The sequence below is a fragment of the Aquarana catesbeiana genome, linkage group LG07 (assembly GCF_042186555.1).
Source record: "Aquarana catesbeiana isolate 2022-GZ linkage group LG07, ASM4218655v1, whole genome shotgun sequence".
Classification (NCBI taxonomy): Eukaryota; Metazoa; Chordata; class Amphibia; order Anura; family Ranidae; genus Aquarana; species Aquarana catesbeiana.
In genome coordinates, this window is record NC_133330.1 from 174,427,538 (window position 1) to 174,442,243 (window position 14,706).

The window sequence follows — 14,706 nt, forward strand, 5'->3', positions numbered from 1 at the left end:
AGCAGAAGATATACTATACCAAAAGTTCTACAATTTGTATAGTGTTTGGGATGAAAAATTTGACCATTGGGTAAAATAATCTTTTTGTCCGTACACACACATTTCCAATATTTACAAGAACCACAGATAAAAATGCCTCTATAGTTACAAGGGTCGCAATTCCCCTTTATACTCGCTTTGTACTGTATGGTCTTTTACTGAGGTGGCTATTTTAAATGTGAATAATAAAGTTTCTGAGACGAATTTGCCTACAATCGGGCCCATCAAAAGCAAATAAGGGGTGTGCAGCGCTTCACTGTGATAGATGAGCAAAAGTTCTAGAATGTATACATAGTCCCAATATTAAGTCAGTGACTTACCTTGAAAGAAATCTTCTTTATATATTAGAGTGATTCCAATATGTGTGATATAGCTAACCACCCACCAGAAAATAGAAAAAATACAGCATGAAATAAACACACTGCACCCAATGTTTTTGAAAAAAAGCTTGTCACAGCAGTGCACCTCCAAATACTGACCAGATGGCAATCAATGTTAAGCTTTAGAGCCCTTTCACACTGAGCTGCCTAGGGCGTCAGCGGTAAAGAGGCGCTATTTTTAGCGCCACTTTACTGTAGTTTTAGAGGCGCTATTCGGCCGCTAGCGGGGTGGTTTTAATCCCCTGCTAGCGGCCGAAAAGGGGTTAAATCCACCCGCAAAATGCCGCCGGAGCAGCGTATTGCCGGCGGTATTGCAGCGCTGCCCCATTGATTTCAATGGGGAGAAGCATTGGAGGAGTGGTGAGTTCACTGCTCCTTCACCGCTCCAAAGAAGCTGCTGGCAGGACTTTTTCTGATGCCCTGCCAGCGCACTGCTCCAGTGTGAATGGAGCCGCTTTTTTCAGGCGCTATGCAGGCCCTATTTTTAGTGCTGTAGCACCTGAAAAACGCTTGCAGTGTGAAAGGGGTCTTAAAGCGCTGTTATGAAGCGCTGAGATATCCTGCTCTGGTGTTTTGTTTAAATGATGGTCATTAATGGGATCATGCTTTGTGCAAAAAAAGCCCACTGAAGCTCATATAGTGTAGCATTTATTAAAATTGAATACATAAACTGCAGCATAAAATCAAATAAGGCCAAAAAATCTTACATAAAAAGCCACCACTCCTGCTCACAAGATGCGGCGGCAATGACGTCAGCATGTAGGCCCCTCCGACACGTTTCACACACACATGCACGTTCTCAAGGGATCTGCCTTATTTGATTTTATGCTGCAGCTTATGTATTGAATTTTAATAAAAAAAATAGTACACTATATGAGCAATATTTGGGCTCTGGTTGGTGAGCTTTTTTTGCACAGAGCTTGATGCCATTATTGACCATCATTCAAACAAAACACCAGAGCAGGATGTCTCATTTTTTTTACACATTGTCACATATTGCGTTATTCATAAGGACAATATTACATCCTTTATCTGCTGGTTTTATAGTTATGGAGGAATTTTTTGATAGTTGCATCAAGGCTTGTTTTTCACCTTCACTGAGATTACTGTCAGCGGGGGAGTTTACCTTAAGTAAATCAATTTCCCTGTTAATTTAGGAAAGACTACTACATTGGGATTCAAACAGGGTAGACATAACTTATCTGATTTTTTCTTAAGTTTAGTCTTTCTGTATCTATAGGGGGAGATTCCTCCACTGACTGTAGGAGTTGAGTGATATCCAGTCAGTCAATAAAATTGGCTGGATTACTTTCTTCCATAAGGGAAACTAGCTAATCAATCATGATTTTATCTTTCTCTGTTAGACTGCTACTGGAATCTTGGTTATTATATAGACTTTTTAGAATAAGTTTACGAACAACTGTAAATCTTTTTCCAACTCAAACTTATCCAAGCTTTCATTGGGACAAAAATTGAGGCCTGTGCTCAAGACATTGACCTCATCCTTGGAGTATGTGAGAAGACAGAATTAACAATATTAAACCTCTTATCTCTCAATGCTGTCTCTTTGTGTGTATGTCCATACTCTGACTTGTGAGTGATGTTTCTAAAAAAATATGTTTTAGTGTTAAAAATAGAACTTTCATAAACCTTAGAAGGGGATTTAGACATGTTAGATATAGAACTACCACCATTTGATTTGTCAGTAGAAATTATAGAACCCACCAGTCAATACATTACCTGGTACAGGGAGAGAGGAACACCCAGGTGTGGAGCCGCCCTGATAGAGTGAAACATTGTATGCATCAAGATTGGTTTTCTTAGCAAACTGTCCATGTATGCCATCTTTGTGGGCCTTTATGTTTAGAGAACACCTGTGAAGAGACAGATATTGAAAATAAATTGGAAGAAGAAGATTGTGACAAAGCTGAATACTGCCCATTTTTCTATGCAAACAATTTTGAAATGCATGTTAGTTTTTGTTCCATTTATAAGCCTTGCCCTCATGAAAAGCTGTTTTGTCACGTAAAAAGTTTTCTTTTTGTATGAGAATTTATTTGTTGTAATGTTCTAGGTAATCTTAAATTTTTTTATTAAGATCTGTAGATGATGTATGTGTCTCATATGATGAAAATTTTGTATTCAAATCATTGATTTCTTTAGCTAGCGCATTAAAATGTTTCCTATATTCAGATATCAGTGAGGTCATCATATTGCAGGAGCATGTACTGTATGTAGAATGATTTTGAATTCTTGTTTAAATTCTGAGTCTAGATTGTCTAGTGTTGGAAAATTTTGAATTCTCAACCTAAAGGATTAATGTCTTCCTTAACCACTTACAGACCAGATGATTTTCCCCATTAATGACCAGGCCATTTTTTGCGATATGGCACTGCGTCGCTTTAACTGACAATTGCACGGTCATGTAAAGTTGTGCCCAAACAAAATGGATGTCCTTTTTTTCTCCCACAAATAGAGCTTTCGTTTGGTGGTATTTTATCACCTCTGTGGTTTTTATTTTTTGCGCTATAAACAAAAAGATCGACAATTTTGATTTTTTTTCTATAATAAATATCCCAATTTAAAAAAAAAAAAAAAATCTTTATAAGTTTAGGCCAACATGTATTCTTCTACATATTCTTTGTAAAAAAAAAAAAAAAAAAAAAAAAAAAAATCGCAATAAGCGTATATTAATTGGTTTCTGCGATGGATTTATGGCATTTTTATTATTTTTTTTTTTTTACTGGTAATGGCGGCAATCTGCAATTTTTAGTGGGACTGCGACATTGCGGTGGACAGATCGGACACCTTTTTTGGCACCATTAACATTTATACAGTGATCAGTGCTATAAAAATGCACTGATTACTGTATAAATGTCACTGGCAGGGAAGGGGTTAACACTAGGGGACGATCAAGGGGTTAAATGTGTTCCCTGGGAAGTGTTTCTAACTGTAGGGGGACGGGACTGATTGGAGGAGGAGAGAGATCTCTGTTCCTAATCACTAGGAATAGCAGATTTCTCTTTCCTCCCTTGTCAGAACGGGGATCTGTCTATTTACATTGACAGATCCCCATTCTGTCTCTCTTTCCTGCGGGTGGCCGGCAGACGTCGCGGCCACCAGCCATGTGCATCGGTTCCCCCGCCATGCAGCAAGCGCGTCTGTTATGGCTCTGTACAGCTATGGCGATTCGCGGGAAGGAGCAGACCTGCCGCAGTATAATGATGGAGGCTGATCGGCAAGTGGTTAATATAGTCCTTGAAGGACTTGATGTGCCAGAGTAGGAAATATTTTTTCTCAAGAGTCTTGGTTAAATTCAAGAACAGAGAGGCTAGTTCTGAATCAATCATTTCATTTTGTTCAAAATCTTTGAGATATCCTGACATCAAGGTATCCCAGTCCTCAAAGAATAAGAAGGAAAGAAAATCATATAAATAAATCTTCTGCAGCAAATTGTCTATGATAGTTACACAGAGTACAAATTGCATACATTTATAAACCCCCAATGGGACTTTAACTGCTTGCTGACGTATACAATACATGTATGCAGAAAATTGGCTCCCCTGTGCAGAATTATGTACCTGTGCATGATTCTGCACTTCTGAGTCTGGGGTGTGCAGACCCACCGCCGGTGACCTGCTCCGACTGTTATTGAACACAGCAGTAGCCAATCAGCGGGTCCGCCGGGACCCACTTATCATTCAGGAGACAGGCAGAACAACGATCTGCCTATGTAAACAAGGCAGATCACCGTTCTGTGACAAGGGAAGGCTGTGATCCTATGTTTCTGCTAAGCAGGAACATGAATCATTGCCTTCCCACAGTACAAGCACCCTTCAAAACAGTTAGTAAGCACTCCCTAGGAACACATTTAACCCTTTGACCACCCCTGATGTTAACCCCTTCCCAGCCAGGGTCATTAGTACAGTGACAGTGCAAATTTTAGCACTGTTCACTGTATTGGTGTCACTGGTCCCCAAAAAGTGTCACTTATTATGGCCTAAATTGATGAAGACATTTGATTTTTTCCATTTTGTTACTGGATATGGTTCATAGCAGAAAGAAAGAAATATTGTTTTTTTTTCAAAATTGATTAAATACCACCAAAAGAAAGCTCTATTTGTGGGAAAAAACAAACATTTTATTTGGGTACAGCGTTGCAGGAATGCGCAATTGACAGTTAAAGTAACGCGGTGCCGTATCACAAAAAATGGCTTGGTCATAAAGGGGGTAAACCTTCCAGAGGTGAAGTGGTTAAAGGCATCTCTATCTACACACACAACTGGATTAAAAATGTCATTATTTTATTGTATTACAAAGCTGAAAATATTAAAACCATCATACGGCTTAAAGAAATGGTCACAGAATACAAAACTGTCCTAAATTACATAAACGCATGTGATGTGCCTCCATTCCACTGATGCGTTTCAGAGATTTCCGACTTTTTCTTCAGGGGTGTGAGAGATATCATCTCTCTATAATACAATTGGATAATGTTACACAATCTGCCCAAAAGTATGTATCCATGTGATCATATCATTACATAATGACTACTTACAATGGAATGGACATTAGTAGACATAACCAGAAAGCCGTAGTACTTATATGTGCGAATATAAATATGTGCGATTGTTACCACCCAGGCACTAAACCCCAAAACCAGGTGCTCCATTGTCTTACCTTGAGTCCAAAATTGTACAGCTCTGCATAGAAACCAATCAGCTTCCAGGTTTTATTGTCAAAGGTTAAAGTGATTGTAAATGATCACCTTGTAAAACAACCCATTCAGTTTAAAAAAGAAATGAAAGGCAAAACATTTGTGTATAGATAAAAAAAAAAAAAAAATCATCAATACCTTTTTTCCATTTTTTATAAATGATAACATTCCCTCTGTTGCCAGCTGCATAATAAGAGCTGGGGGAGGAGAAGTAGCAGCACAGTGAACAGTTGTGCAGTGAGGGGGCATGTCAGGACAAATCTGATCATTGGAGAGCAGGCTGAGTTCCCAGCATAGATAGAGAACTGACCACTGTGTGCTCTCCAGTTTAGTGTGATCAGTTTTTAATAGGAAAGCAAGGGGACTAGCAGGGACACCAGGGATTTCACACAAAGGAAGCAATACAAAAAGATGAGGATACTTTCTTATACAAGTACATGGTACAGTAAGTACATATCAGTTATATCAAGTGTTAGGGTAACAAACACTTTCACTGAACAAGCTGAAGTTAATTGCTAATTGGCTACCATGCACAGCTGCACCAGATTCTGAGTGCTCCAGTTTAATTAAATCTCCCCCAATGTGAAAATCAGGTAACCGAGTAAAAGAGTTAGGTTGTAAAACAGGAGTGTGCATTGGAAGGTTGTCCAGCGTCTCCTAGTGGTGAATGCAAAACACTGCAAATTACTGGATAAAGAAAGATACAAGGGCACAATCCCGGAGATAAGGAGTACATAGGATAAATTCTATTACAGTAGGGATGTGAAAGAGCCCATTCAAAGGGGCCTGAAAAATATAGGATCCATATGTAGTAAGTGAGGCAATAGAGAAAACATCTTTTGTTTGAGATGGGTTGGACATAAAATACCACACAAATTTCACAGGTTTAGAGGATCAACTGTGGGAATGCACAGTGGAGCAAATGCACAGACACCAACATCACAATTTGACTTAATCGAATGGTGTATTACTGTAAATTAGATCTATATCTTTCATTTTATAACATCGGCGTTGTAATAGCAATACAAACAGTAGTTAGTCCTTTTATGTTGAGAGTTCTCCGTCTGCTGGAAATCTTTCCACAGCTTCCTGAATTCTCTGCATGCTTTGTGGCTGTTCTTCTTTCATTTTGTTAGGACTACATATCCCATGGTACATTGCTGTCTGCAAGCAGTGATTCCTGTACTGACTCCACCTTCTGAAACTCCACCTCTCAGCACCTCTGTAGTTCTAAGAGCAGTCATTGTGAAATGTATGACAAAGCAATGCCTACTGACACGATTTTACATTTAATACTGAGCATACAATTTCCCAGTAAATTAAAACTAAATAGATTTGGTTTCAGAAGAGCAGCAGTCCCTCCAAATGGGGGACAGTTTGGAGCTATGGCTGTAACCATTTCCTAGTCTATGCCAAATTAAAAAAAATGTTTTGGCTTTAGAAAGACTTTAAACATCCCTTTATTAAATGGATAAAAAAGTGATATTTTTTATGTAGCACTAACTCTCGGTGGAGCTGCTGGTTTAAAGCGGGCTGTTACCTTCAGTCTCGATACCTCTGTTTCACCAGCACCGGGTCTAGGGTCCCTTTGAGTTTACCTCTGGACGATATAAGCACCAAACACTTGAGTATGTTTTACAATGCTTTAATGAACACGTAATAACGGAAGTAGCAGGAAAGAGGCAGAAGGAAAGTTGCAGGGAAGCTCAAATACCTTTCTTTAGTATTCTTTAGAACAATCTTTGGAATTGAACACTTGTAGTGGAATGCGCTCCCCTTGTGGGACTCAATCTTTGCCCGCCTGGATAGGCCTCTCTCACTTGCCTAGCAGCCAGTACGCAGCACGAACAAAAGTCTCTGCCACAGACTTGCTTGAATTAAACCCGTACGATCCTCTGCCACAGGATGTATTGGTTTGCGATGAACATCAGACACAGTACTTGAACCTTTAAGCCGACCCGGCAGTACTATGCAGTAAGATTACTTCAGGATACGTCCTCCAACCTAGTCATCAGGCCCCTCTCCAGACCAGCACTCTGCATGATCCTTCCATGATGGGTCCTCCCCTGGGATCCCCTCGGTTGTCCAGCTTCTTCACTCAGGATAGACAGCTCAGGACCATTCCTCTGCTGCTGTGATAGGCACCAGACAAGCTTCTGGGCCCACCCACACGCCGCAGCGACGTGGGCCTCCGGAACGGAGGACCAGGAGGTGGTACTCTTAACACATACCTGTCGGCCAGGAGGGCCAGCAGGTGGCTGAAAACGAACCCCAGAACATGGCGTCTGTCCCATAAATACCCTCTCCCAGAATGCAACTCGGAGGACCACCTCCACCGAGTTGTCTCCCGGACAGAGGAGCACTCATACGCTTCAACACGTTGTCTTTCCAACACCAGCCAATGGTGACAACGACACCCACCGGCACAGCGTGGAACTACACGCAACTCAGCCAAGCTGGAACAGAGGCAAATCTAACTTCACCTAACAAGTAACCCACAAGATTTACCTATCAGCGGTAGATTAAAAATCTACCAGCGCTACATTTACAAATACAAAAAAAAAAAAAATCATACTTTTACACACATTTCTTTAAAATCTTTAAGCATTCTAGAAGGTACTGCTAGTCTTACACCTCCACACTCAAAGCAGTACCTCTCCACATTCCAAAGCTTTAAAATTTTATGGACATAGAAAATTATATTCATAAGATCAGCAATAGAAAATAAAAAAATAAATAAACAGAAAGTAAAGTTTCAATACAATATATCCTGCAAGCAAACTCATTCTACTGCGGCGTGTTGTATTACAAAATGATTTAGATGACTGCAATGGCATCACATAGATTATTTAATGAGCAGAGCAGTTGTTTATGTTCACCTTGGGGTACTTTGTAGGCAGTTTGTAATCTAGAGTACTATTGTTGTACACAACAATAAAGGTATTGATTGTACAGCTAAAGGTAGATTTATTATAGAAAAGTGAGAAAGCATGAATTCATGAAATACTTAAATGAGTTCCGAAGCATTTAAAAACATGCATTTTGTTTTCTTGGGTGTTTATGACTGTACAATTTGGAATTCTATCATGAAGTGTTTATCGCAATGCTTTCACTTTTAACAATTAGAAATCACTGTTTTCTTTTTGACATAGAGAGAAAAGCCCCATGACTAATATGACAACATAATATTCTGAGCTTTAAAAAAAAACAGAGTTTTTTTAAAAGCTTCGGAAACCCAGTCTTCGGTTGATGTATTTTATTTTATATGTAAGAAGTGCTGATGGTATCATAATATCATTTTACACTGTATAATACACAAAAATGGTGCTGCATCAGATAAAGTTTTAGACCTCAGTAGTATAGCTTTACAAGTTTGACTATTGAGAGTGTTGCTAAGCTGCAAGAAGGATAATGCTATCTGCTATTCATGCAGGCCTCATGATATCATCCAAAATTTTTTGTCATTCAAACATTATTTTCCAGGTTTCCACAATTACTTAAAATATACTCAATAAACAAATACTCACCTTAGTGAAAAACATACATCAGTGCCATCACACCACAATAATAACTCAAAATAATGCTACTTTCACACTGAGGCATTTTTTCAGGCGCTAAAGGGCTGAAAATAGCACCTGTAAAGTGCCTGAAAAATGGCTCCCCTGCCTCTCCAGTGTGAAAGCCGGAATGCAGGACGGGGAAAAAAAGTCCTGCAAGTAGCATCTTTGGGGCGTTGAAGCGGCACTTTGCGGGCACTTTTGACCCTTTTTCGGCCGCCAGTGTAGCTTAAAAGTGCCACGCTGGCGGCCGAAAAGCGCCGCTAAAACGGCAGTAAAGCGCCGCAAAAAATAGCGGCGTTTTACCACCAATGCGCCCCATTGTGAAACTGCCCAAAAAGTCCTACCCTTCAGAATGATATAATACTGCCCCTTTTTAAAACGTGACCCAACAGTATGCAATGTGCTCTTCAGTGCTCAATCTTGATATGCTGTTTCACATGGAACCCGCATGGAAAATATTGATACACACCACCATTCCATGTTCCTTTCCCATTTTTTTAATTAAGACAGACTCTCACCCTTGGGCCACTTTCACACGGAGGTGCTTTACAGGCATTTTAGCGCTTAAAATAGTGCCTGAAAAGCGCCTGTAAAGCGCCTCTCCTGTCACTTCAATGTGAAAGCCCAAGTGCTTTCACACTGGATCGGTGCGCTTGTGGGAAATAAAAAAGTCCTACAAGCAGCATCTTTGGGGTGGTTTAGGAACGCCTAAAATGCCCTACCCATTGAAATCAATGGGCAGTGCTGCTGAAGCCAGCGGCACTTGGCGGGCGCTTTTAATCCCTTTTTAACCCCTTCGGGGGGGTTAAAAGCACACCACCAGCAGGCGGCAAAGCACGGCTTACGCTACCACCGCCACTGCCTCAGTGTGAAAGTGCCCTTAAAGTGGAGTTTCACCCAAAAGTGGAAGGTCTGCTGACCTGCTTCCTCCCCCCTCCAGTGCCACATTTGTCACCTTTCAGCAGGGAGGGGAGGAACGTGTAGCTGTTTTTGACAGGTACTCGTCCCCACTTCTGGGAGACTGCGCCGTGCCTCGGAAGTTCGGCCCACCTCCTCCTTCCTCCACCTCTAGGCCAGTTAGAAAGCACAGCGTGCTTCGCGCATGTGCAGTAGGGAAATGGCTGTGAAGCCAAAAGGCTTCATTGTCAGTTTCCCTTACCATGAATGGCGGCAGCAGCACCGAGAGAAAATCGGCTAGAATGTCAACATCGTGGGCTCCCTGGACAAGTAAGTGTCCTTATATTAAAAGTCAGCAGCTACAGTATTTGTAGCTGCTGGCTTTTTTCCCAAAGGCTGGAACACCGCTTTAAGGTGGGACCTGGTTATCATACAGTGCCTTGCAAAAGTATTCACCCCCTTGGCTTTTTACCTATTTTGTTACATTACAGCCTTTAGTTCAATGTTTTTTTTAAATCTGAATTATATGTGAAGGATCAGAACACAATAGTCTAAGTTGGTGAAGTAAAATTAGAAAAATATATACATAAAACTATTTTTCAGAAATAAAAAACTGATAATTGGCATGTGCGTATGTATTCACCCCCTTTGTTATGAAGCCCATAAAAAGCTCTGGTGCAACCAATTACCTTCAGAAGTCACATAATTATTGAAATGATGTCCACCTGTGTGCAATCTAAGTGTCACATGATCTGTCATTACATATACACATCTTTTGGAAAGGCCCCAGAGGCTGCAACACCTAAGCAAGAGGCACCACTAACCAAACACTGCCATGAAGACCAAGGGACTCTCTAGATAGATAGATATAAATAATGTGCTTTGAAAAGTAGTTTAGCCATGCTGAAGTCATATTTGTCTTTTGTACATCTTCCATTTTATGTAGAATTGTCTGTTTTTACATATGCTGATAAGTCAGCATGCCAACAATTAAGCTAGAATGCCACAGGAGTGTACAGCCAGTACTCTGTAAATATGTCTCATCAATCATTTGTTTTTCTCAATGTAAAGTCATTTTGTAATGAAAAAAGCTGCTCAGCTATTATATTCTCTACAATGGAGTTTTGCCTCTTTGGCAAGGACTACCTTCACCTAAGCGTGTGGAGGTTGCAGGTTAAAGGTGATAGTAGGTATGGTTAGTGATAAAAATATTGATCAAAAGTGAGGAGACTGTAAAGGAAATTTGAAAGGAAGTTCTGTATAGAATTGTATTCTATTTTGTATGTATTGCACTCTTCCCTCACTGTGCACACGGCACTAATAATGTTTCTTTATTGTACATCAAGGGACACAGAGCCACAGTAATTAATGTATGGGTTATATAGGCACCTTTAGGTGATGGATACTGGCACACCCTAGACAGGAAGTTTAGCTCCCTATATAACCCCACCCCCCACTGGGAGTACCTCAGTTTTTTCACCAGTGTCTTAGGTGTTGGTCACGAGTAACGATGTGCTGTGCTGAGCTCCATGGGAAAAATCTTGCTGGAGCAAGCCATGCAGCCGGATCCATTCAAAGTGTCTTTTCAGGCTGAATTGAATGGTACCCGGGCCTTGTGTGGGAAGAAACGAGGTTCTGCCTGTAACGCTTCTCTTTTTAGAGAGCTGGACCCTGGGATCCAGTGTTTGTTTTTTTCAGCCATATTTTCCTGGCGGGGTGCTTTACAGGTCCCAAGGGTGTGGAACCCCCAGTAAAAAAGGGGCCCCTGTCCCTGAAGGTTTTTGTCACCATAAATGTACAATTGTAATATTAATGTGATACCTACATGATCGTGTGTATAAAAACCCTGAATTGCATCATAATAAAGCAGAACAGTTATTTGGAAAGATGGAGTGCATCTTTTGTGTCTGTTCCCTACTGTAGTAGTAGTTATTAATTTGGAACCACTAATCAATATGAGGATAGGAGTTGCCCATCTATAAATTCCCATGTCACTGAGCCTTTCCACTTTAAGGGGGTATATGTAATAGCACTACCTCATGTTTTCCACTGCACAGTAGGTCCCATTAGACATGTGCATTCATTTTCATCCGAATGCATTTTCGTCGGAATTTCAGGTATTTTCGTTATCGTTTTAACAAACGATAACGAAAGCGTAGATTCTGAAAAACGATAGATCCGACATAAACAAATGCTTTATTTTCGTTTTCGTTGTGACAACAGTTCGATATAGATAAGAGATTCGACATGACGCTAACAATAACAATTTGTGTCTATCGAACCTGTGGTTGAATGTGCCTAACCTTAACTCTATAGTCTATCCACCATAGTAGTCCAAGATTATTCGAAAATATTCGACATAGAGAGAGAAGATTCGACATAGAGAGAAGATTCGACATAGAGAGAAGATTCGACATAGAGAGAGAAGATTCGACATAAAGAGAAGATTCGACATAAAGAGAGAAGATTCGACATAGAGAGACAAATTAAGTGAAATAAAAATAATGATGATGATGGTTATTGGCCAATTGTAACCAAAGAGGAGGGGCAGTAAAATAGCTAGAACCGCATGTACAGCCAACTTAGTTTCACTTACGATTTGCTAGCAGAGAGAGACAGACACGCTGATTCATTTCAGAACAGTCAATCTTAGCTGGTCCGTTTGAATTGTCATTTTGTCAGAGAACCTGAACTATTTCATTTGAGCATAAGCTAAGCACAGCAGCAGAACAGTAGTGAAGCAAGCTACATCCGTGTTGTGAACTTGATAGTCTAGTGATACTAGTGCTGCTGCTAGTGTTGTGATAGCCTCAGAGGCTGCCCGTGTTGTGGTGGGGGGTGATTTATAGATTGAGATTCTATATACCCTATCTCCACTCCATTCCATTTTCTGACTTGCAGTTGCTGTAAAGTTCAGAAATGTACCGTTCTAATGTAAAAGTGAAGGCTGGTAGAGGTAGTGGTCGTGGTCGACGCCTTGCTAAAAAAAAGTGGCAAGGTCTCTGCTACTAGTGCCTCTGACACTTCTGCCGCCACCAACATGCTGTCCACAGCAGTAGGTGTCACCGCCAGTGCCACCAGCAAAGCTAGTTCCACCACCCCCAGTTCTTCTAATATTACTTTTCCTGCCAGACCACCAACATCTGCTGCCACTTCCACTGCCAGTGCAGTGCCTCCTTCCACTTCTACAGGTGTCATGGCTGCATATTTTTATGGAATAGGCAAGAAACCTAGTAAAGTGGAGTTGCCTTTACAGTCACCACCACCAATCACACTACCAGTGCCACTGCCCAGCTACCCAAAGAAGCAATTGAGGGAGACAGCAGCAGAGACAGAGTGTGAGACTTTTTCTTCATTGGCCCAAGAAGATGATTTAGAGTGCGATGCTCCTCTTTCCCCAAACACTGCGGATGTTTTCTACAATCTTAGCACACAGGACTTATAGCTTGACCTGGAGAAAGTGCAAGAGTGATATTCTGTGAGGAGTAGGACAGGTAGCAGTCCACTTTTTTCATCTGCTGCTAACTCCCCTTCTCCCTCTGTTATTATGGAAGAATCCTGTGATGATATCACTGACCTCCCAGTCCCCAGCACCCCTGCCATTAGCAGCACTAGGTCTAGTTCACCAAGTGTAACTGTAGTGGCAACAGCTTCCACCACTGGTGTGCTACCTGCTGCAGCTATATCAGCCCTAAATAGATATCAACAGGGTCAAGGGGCTGCATCCCGCCGCAGCAACGTTTGGAAATACTTTCAAACATTGGAAGGCGGGTTCTTTGCCAAGTGTAATTTGTGTGGGAAGCAAGTAAGTAGGGGTAAAAAGTTAGGTCATTTAACCAATGCTGGTATGAACCTACACCTTAAAAATTACCACCACTCTACTTTACTGCGGGCAGAGGCAGAAAAAGAAGATGGTAGCGCAGGAAGCAGCATAACAGACTCTGCCTCTCCTGGTGGTACCTCCTCAAGCACACCACTTACTCAGAGCACAGGAGGCAATAGAGAAGGTTCAATTAATACAACCCGTCCACGTGCAGTAGTTCCACTGCTGACCCAATCAGGCTCCTCATCCTCCCAAGGACATCATCAGCCTACTCTCGATAGTTTTGTTGGCTTTAGTTCCAAGGGCATGTCAAAACAGCAGGCCAACAAGATCACCTGCCTCATTGGCCAATTCATTGCTGTTGGAGGAGCCTCTTTTCGCATGATTGAAAGGGAGCCATTTAAACAGCTCAAGCATGCCCTTGCTCCACGATACGTTGTTCCTGCATGAACAACTTTCAGCAGAAAGATTATTCCAGCACTAGGGATGGGCCGAACACCCCCCTGTTCGGTTCGCACCAGAACATGCGAACAGGAAAAAAGTTCGTTCGAACATGCGAACACCGTTAAAGTCTATGGGACACGAACATGAATAATCAAAAGTGCTAATTTTATAGGCTTATATGCAAGTTATTGTCATAAAAAGTGTTTGGGGACCTGGGTCCTGCCCCAGGGGACATGGATCAATGCAAAAAAAAGTTTTAAAAACGGCCGTTTTTTCAGGAGCAGTGATTTTAATAATGCTTAAAGTCAAACAATAAAAGTGTAATATCCCTTTAAATTTCGTACCTGGGGGGTGTCTATAGTATGCCTGTAAAGGGGCGCATGTTTCCTGTGTTTAGAACAGTCTGACAGCAAAATGACATTTTGAAGGAAAAAACTCATTTAAAACTACCCGCGGCTATTGCATTGCCGACAATACACATAGAAGTTCATTGATAAAAACGGCATGGGAATTCCCCAAAGGGGAACCCCGAACCAAAATTAAAAAAAAAAAATGACGTGGGAGTCCTCCTAAATTCCATACCAGGCCCTTCAGGTCTGGTATGGATATTAAGGGGAACCCCGGCCAAAATTAAAAAAAAAAAATGACGTGGGGTTCCCCCTAAATTCCATACCAGACCCTTCAGGTCTGGTATGGATTTTAAGGGGAACCCCGCGCCAAAAAAAAAAAAAAAAACGGCGTGGGGTCCCCCCAAAAATCCATACCAGACCCTTATCCGAGCACGCAACCTGGCAGGCCACAGGAAAAGAGGGGGGGACGAGAGTGCGGCCCCCCCTCCCTCCTGAA